A 7,644-nucleotide genomic window follows, 5' to 3' on the forward strand; every position below is an offset into this window, starting at 1 on the left:
AAAAACAGCGTATTTATATCACACACACACACACACACACACACACACAGAGTCTCGTTTTTCGGTGTAATTTTTTTTAAAAAACCTGTTTATCTGTCATAGCAACGTAACGCAAGACTATATTCAAAAAAAAAGTACTATGATGTCACAGTGAGTATAACGTCAAAGTTTATATTGCAAAACATTTGAAAAAGGTAAAAGTCTAATAATAAAATTAACAATACTCACCCTGCACCGTGGACACATCCTCAAATATGAATATGCGTACAATTAGATATTTGGTAAGTCTAGCACCGCTTGCATTTTTCAAAATCTGTCGCCGGTTTGGGAAACGGGATGAATTTAACTCTCCCTCTAGCCTCTCAGGATACCTGTCGTCGGTGTTGCACGTCCCCCAACTGCATCTCTTCACCATTTTTGTCTTCGTTTGTCTGATTTTGCTTTAGATCTCTCTGTATTCGTTCTGCGATTGTTTGTCCACCGTGGCCAAACGTCATTTAGATACAACCATTCCTACACAGGATACAATTTACTTTTACACTGTGTATAGGCATAACACGGCTACCCATGTCCTAAATCATAATGTATCGGTTATGCAAGAAAATTCGTTTGGAGTGTTTCCGGTTATGAGTTAAAAGAGAACAACACGCCGCTTCGACAGGTAGGTAGATCTGAGTTTTTCTTGTTTATGATAATTTAACCACTGTTGACGAAAATCGGGGAATGTAGTCAGCTGTAGAAATGATTAAAGTACACGAAATAACCACAATTACCCATATCTAAAGCGGCAAGACGACATGAGATGATTTTCCGAGAGGAAAAAGGGGTTGAATTTTGAATATTTCTCACGATTCTCGATTGTCAGGGTCAATATCGGCTCAATCAACTAACCAGTCGAAATAAGTTGACCACTCTAGGGACGATTTGTGCAAGTTGAAATTAAAATATTCTACTTTTTTGATGTTGGTATTTGTATTTTGCCAAAATTTCTATCCAAACGGGCCAGGTAATGCTTTAGGAGGTAAGTTTTGATTTAATGAATTGGATATGATTTAGAGGAAAGGTTGGTTAATACACACCCGCTGCATCTCTTGTTATTACAAAAGGGAAGCAACGTGTAGTGTCCAATTTTTTGCTATTTTCAATGATCTGGTTTATCAAGAAACCAACCGTCATGCGGCTAGGATTAAGTTTATATTACGCGGTACCGGAAGCATTTGAAAACCAAGTAGTATTTCATGTAACACTGCGTCTGTGTTTATTAAGCAAAATTTTTGTGTGCGGAGAACACTGTTTGTCAATTACTTCTTAGACACATTTTCTACAAAAAACACAGGCACCTGAGGTATGGATATTACTACCCCCCCCCCCTTTTATGATAATTTTTTTTGTGGCAATAATTTCTCTTTTTATACCACAGGCACTTGTTTCATACACGAGTCCCCCCTCCTTAATAATACCACAGGCACTTGTTTCATACAAGGGTCCCCCCTCCTTAATAATACCACAGGCACTTGTTTCATACATGAGTCCCCCTCATTAATAAGGAGGGAGACTCATGATGTATGAAACAAGTGCCTGTGGTATTATTAAGGAGGGGTGGCTCATGTATGAAGTAAGTGCCTGTGTTTTAAACGTATTTCATTATACCAGTAGAAGGCCAATCTCTAAAGCTTACAAAAAGCGTGAAACGATTACATGAATCGACAGAGGGATGAGATAGACAGGGAATTCACACATTTCAGAGAAATTATTGGACCCCCCCCCCCAAAAAAAAAATTATCAAAGGGGGGGGGGTAGTAATATCCATACTTCAGGTGCCTATGGAAAAAATACATGCAAAAATACAAGTACTGATACTATACTAAAGTTTTTTTTTTTACCGCTAACTTCAGCTGTTCCTATGCAAAGATTCATTGAGTGTTTTCATTTCCATCCCAATACAACATACACTATTTATTCTATTATTTTGTATTTTACAGATGGAAAGAACTCAGCACGGGTGTGAATATAAAGGATGCGACAAAGTTTACCATCAATTAAAAGGGGAAACGGACTTTGCATATGAAAATTCAACATAGCTTTATTGACATCGGTCACTTACTCGTTTTGCTTTTGTTGTTTTTGTTTGGTATTTAACATTAAAGAGAGATTACTTGAGTATGGTCTCTGGTTATACCTACTTCCGTTCAGATTTATCAGCATTTTACAACTCTCAGATTGAACTGTCTTACCTACTGTAACGTTTGCTCTCTTCTAAAACATTTCAAAGCAAACGTTACAGTAGGTAAGACAGTTCACTTTGTATACACGGATGTTTCGAGTGATGCTTGTGTCAACATAATGTTTTACGGGCTGTTATTTCTTTGTATAGAAAAACGAGTATCAAATTGCAGGTACCTTTCTTAATAGCAGTTTAGAGAGACTTTATCATTTGGTGTTCTGAATTTGAAGTAAACTACTAGACCAGAAAATGCAAAGTAATAACATATTCTGTGCAACATCATGTAGCGATTGGTGGACCGTTCTTGGCACACTGATTTTGGCTGCGGACAACTCCGTTTGCCTGATCGGGGCCTGATGTTTGCCCAACTCTCTATATTGTATTGTTTATAGGAGTTATGAGATTGGTCACTGTTCGTTATCTTCACCTTTCATCAAGAAAGCATAAGCGTTACCTAAGTATTTGACAATTAAAGGTCATGCATAAGTATTCGACATTTACATAATCCGTTAATTTTCTACATAGTCATAAATAAGTTGCATATACATACCTTGGAATAATACACTCTATCTTCTTCAATTCTCTGCACCTACTATACATACAGTTGACATACTATCTGGGTCTAGCCTTGATTGCCACGTCTTTGGTTCCGGATAAGCAGCATCTTTATTTAGTTTTGGTGAATACGTTCCTGAATAAATATACATATACGAGTACATGCATGTACATTGAAGAAAAATATCTAAAGCTTATACATTTTTTTTTTTGCATGGGAAAGAGTAGAGGTGAATTCGCAAATCGAAAACGGTATCAATCTTTTTTTCCCTAACACGACTAATATTTTTCAAATACCTTCGTTCAAATAAAAAGAATTAATTTCAATAAATCCTAAGTCATGCATTAATGGTTATTGCAGATTCAGAATCGTACATACTAATCTAAATTACGTCACGTAATACAAACTCATTCAGGTGCGTAATACTACTGTATCTATCAGCGGGGTGTGTATTAACCAAATTTTCCTCCAAATCTTAACCAATCCATTAAATCATAACTTATCCTGTAAAGCATTATCTAACCCGTTTGGATAGAAATTTTGGCAAAATACAAACACCAACATAAAAAAGTAGAGTATTTTAATTTTAACTTGCACAAATCGTCCCTAGAGTGGTCAACTTATTTCGACTGGTTAGCTGATTGAGCCGATATTGACCCTGACAATCGAGAGTTGTGAGAAATTTTCAAAATTCAACCTCCTTCTGCTCTCGGAAAATCATCTCATGTCGTCTTGCCGCTTTAGATATGGGTAATTGTGGTTATTTCGTGTACTTTAATCGTTTCTACAGCTGACTACATTCCCCGATTTTCGTCAACAAAGGTTAAATTATCATAAACAAGAAAAACTCAGATCTACCTACCTGTCGAAGCGGCGTGTTGTTCTCTTTTAACTCATAACCGGAAACACTCCAAACGAATTTTCTTGCATAACCGATACATTATGATTTAGGACATGGGTAGCCGTGCATAATGGACACTTTCAAGTTCAGAGAAAGAAACGGAAACGTTTGGATGAAACTGCTCTTTACGCAGAACACGCTCCGTAAGTTATCTCTGTTTCTACTTAAACTTTCAGCAAACCCGTGAGTAAAACTTTCCACGGAATGTAGCTTGTTGGAATTGATTTGTTTTCATTTTATAACGATATTCTCATTATGAGTATAATTTCGATCTCACGCGTGGCGTAGCTTGTTGGAATTGATTTGTTTTCATTTTATAACGATATTCTCATTATGAGTATAATTTCGATCTCACGCGTGGCACACTGACATTGTCTCGCATTTTGGACAGAATTTACAAATAAAATGGAATTGCTATAGTTCGACAAGCGTATTATATGGAAATAAAGATATTTTGATATACATGCTTGCAATAATTGTGCCGAATGTTCTGTTTTAAAGCTAGTACATGTTATTCATTGACAGTTATAAAGGAACGGACACTGAATGATGTGGGCACCATATACTTTCAGATCTTCGTATACTACATATACTTCTATTGTTTCAAATCCTATAAAAGCTATAATAGCTTTAAATGATTGATTCAGATAAGTTGCTGTCCTTGAATTAAGAAAGGACTACAACTTGTGACCACAGGCTCGTGTTTCTAACAGAAACCTAATATTCTATATTGAAATAAAAATGTGTTTTAAAGCAGATTTACATAACATGGACGGATCCAGGAAGGGGATCCACCCTCAAAATGCGTTATTTTCACCTTTTTAAAGCAAGTTTCTGACAAAAGGGGGGTTCAACTACCGGAAACCTCACTGGATCCGCCACTGCATAATGCAGTGATATAAATCTGACACCTATGACAGTGGCAGATTTAGAGGGATGTACCGCATATTATGCATGAAGGTCATCATGTATAGGAATTCTATACAAGGAATTCTATACAAATAGAATTATTGAAATGCATAATATCCATTAAAACTACCCGTGTACATATTCTGGGCATGTTCATGTAAAAGGCGAGATCAAAAGATCGATGTTGGATGAAAATCTAAATTCAAATAGTTAGGAGGATAGGGGAGTTACGGGGGGGGGGGGGGTATATCGATTACACTTTAGTAAAGAAAAGACAAGTGACTGTTAAAACCACATGATAATATTGCATTTTAATGAACATTTAATTATCGCATATAAATCTAGATTTATCGCATATAAATATCAAGATTATCGAATATAAATCAAGATTTTCTCATATAAATATCATGATTATCGAATGTAAATTAAGATTTTTGCATATAAATATGAAAATTATCAAATACAAATTAAGATTTTTGCATATAAATCAAATTGTATAATATTGCAACCTTTTAAACGTCAAAGTTGATCGATTAATTTCAACATTTGTAATAATGTTGTGTTTACACTAATGTAGTTGAATTTTAGATGGATTTTTCTGTTTTCTAACAAAATGAAGAAAACGAACAACTGAGACCAATTCCACGAAATCTTCTAACTGTGTTGAGGTGTTTGAGTAAGTGATAGGGGATATCACCGAATGCTATATATCATTCAAATCAGAATTCACTGCATCACCTGATAGGCTGTATCTTTCTTAAGAATTATCTGTATAAAGAAAAATATGGGCCACTTTCTAACCCCTCCTCACGGACATCCACACTCTCCATGGTAAATTGCTGTTGAGGTTGGTTGTACTCTGCGTTAAAAGCACGATTGTATCCTGCGTATGAATGGTTGTATCCAAATGACGTTTGGCCACGGTGTTGTCGGAGAATACGACGGAGCACGAATTTACTGCTACGCGCTAAATAAATGCAATTGTTTCATTGGTTGAAAATTTGCTTTGATTGACAGCCCGCAATACGTGAATTAAAGTCAAGTTCGTTTAAAGTACAGTCGTAATAATAAGTCTTATAACCAAAGACAATATTAATGTTGTTGCAAGCTTCGTCAGCTTGAACCAGTATATTTAATGTTAACTTATCTAATTCTTTCATCGCTTCTGCTTTACTAAACGCAGAAGGATAGATGATAGGCTTTTTTTGTTTTGATGTGTCTAACGTGGGATTTTAATATTTCTTTTATACTGTTTTATCCATTCTAGGTATCAAGTTTTTCTTTTTCATATTTAGCCCATAAATCTAATAATCTCCTCCCCCACAAAAATACGCTTTGTATTTTCACACCGTGTGGTGTCTTCGTACCATCGTTATTATCCGAGTTACTCCAAATTTTTCGTCAGTTACGATAGATCTGTCATGAATGAATATATGCTTCTTATCATAGCATTCACCCGTAACAGCTCAAGATTAGAAAACACATGGTTCGTTGAAAAAATCACTTCCAGTCACCAAACACGAGAGATTCTATATTATAGTACATATCTCTTATTTTCATTGTGGAAGAAAGCATTTGTGGTATTCAATTTCGTGAGTACTGGTAAGAATTTTGATTTGTGGTATTTAATTTCGTGAGTACTGGTAAGAATTTTGATTTGTGGTATTTAATTTTGTGAGTACGCGTAAGAATTTTGAGGCAGTTCAGTTTCTCTTGTTGATGGAGGTTCTAAATTAATTCGTGGATTAGCCCACAACACAAATACAACAAACATAACCCCCACGAAATATAATGAATTCACGATTTTTTAATCGCTCTTTACATTTTACAGACTACAGTGCTAGAATCTTAGAAGTAGAGTTATAACTAGTGCAAAACGTGTACAAGATACATTAACATGAAAAACATAGAATTATCACAGGTATGGGCATCCATACCAACAATTGATTTTTGTTGTTTTCTATTCAATGCAATCGTAGCATATTGCGTAATGTTAGGGTTTAATAGGAAACCGTAGCAGTATATCACAGTCAAGGAAGATAAGCAAATGGAATCTGTGAGTATATCATATATATTGATGATAATGTGATATTGACTGGTTAATACACATACACACTTAATCTTGAGTGTTAATACATTTAATATAGACAACATCAAATATTATCTAATTACAATGTATCTGCATTACAGTTCTGTTCATAGGCACAGCATATGTGTGTATCTTGCAGCTTTGTAGCTAAAATGACATTTTGCCACAGTTTAAATAGTCACAATCGTTATTTAATACTTATTTCAAATGCTTTATTTTTACCTAATAATTCAACATTATGCCCAAATGTTAGGTCACAAGATTGAATGTCATCATATCGATAGTTAACGCCCCGCTTATCGCCGCTGCAACCCGAGTTCTACCCAGAGGAGAAGCATAATATGTAAAAGATATAGAATTTGTTTGTGAATCATCGTAAAATGAAAAACGTTCAAACGTTTTATTGATATTGTTCTATAACTTTATTACATACATGTATTAGTTTTACACGATAACTAGAATTAACACCAGAAGAGAATTGAGAGATATTCTACTCAAGTTTAAGTGCTTAGAACAATTATCATTTCTTCTCTTCCTTGTTTATTGGTATGCATATTTAAACACGATATTAATTCAGTTTTTAGAAAACCTTTTTAGAACAGTTCATATTATTTCATGAGAAATAATGGAGTGGTCGGAGGGGGGGGGGGAGGCTGAGGAGGGAACAATTCTTGTGTATGAACAATTATTGGGGGGGGGGTGTCAGTTCTCGTGTATAACATACAATGTACCATTATTGTGGGAGAGAGTAAATTTTTGGGTATAATTTACCATTTCGTGTGTATGTGTGTGTCGGGGGGGGGGGGGGGGGGGCAGTTCTTCTGTATAAGTGCCGTTATTGTAGGAGAATCAATATTATGTCAATTCTTGTGTATAACTTACCATTATTGTGGGGGGAGTAAATTCTTATCAATTAGGATTTACTTTATTTCCAAATTAGGGCATCGTAGGACATGCCATACAAG

At 35.3% G+C, this 7,644-nt stretch overlaps 1 protein-coding gene and 1 long non-coding RNA gene across 2 annotated transcripts in view; both read left to right on the forward strand.

Annotated features, from left to right (window-relative positions):
- Positions 1 to 490: 490 nt before the first annotated feature.
- Positions 491 to 2,161, forward strand: LOC130046915 (uncharacterized). The gene is made up of 2 exons (XR_008795977.1): positions 491 to 661; positions 1,983 to 2,161. It is a non-coding gene; the product is annotated as an uncharacterized LOC130046915 (long non-coding RNA).
- A 4,394-nt stretch (positions 2,162 to 6,555) lies between these two features.
- Positions 6,556 to 7,644, forward strand: part of LOC125648158 (serine/threonine-protein phosphatase 6 regulatory ankyrin repeat subunit C-like) — a 10,307-nt gene continuing 9,218 nt past the window's right edge. The window contains exon 1 of the mRNA XM_048875098.2: positions 6,556 to 6,646. The gene's annotated coding sequence lies outside the window, so the exon portion shown is untranslated. The remainder of the gene's footprint in view (positions 6,647 to 7,644) is intronic.

Source organism: Ostrea edulis, chromosome 6 (genome assembly GCF_947568905.1).
Source record: "Ostrea edulis chromosome 6, xbOstEdul1.1, whole genome shotgun sequence".
Classification (NCBI taxonomy): Eukaryota; Metazoa; Mollusca; class Bivalvia; order Ostreida; family Ostreidae; genus Ostrea; species Ostrea edulis.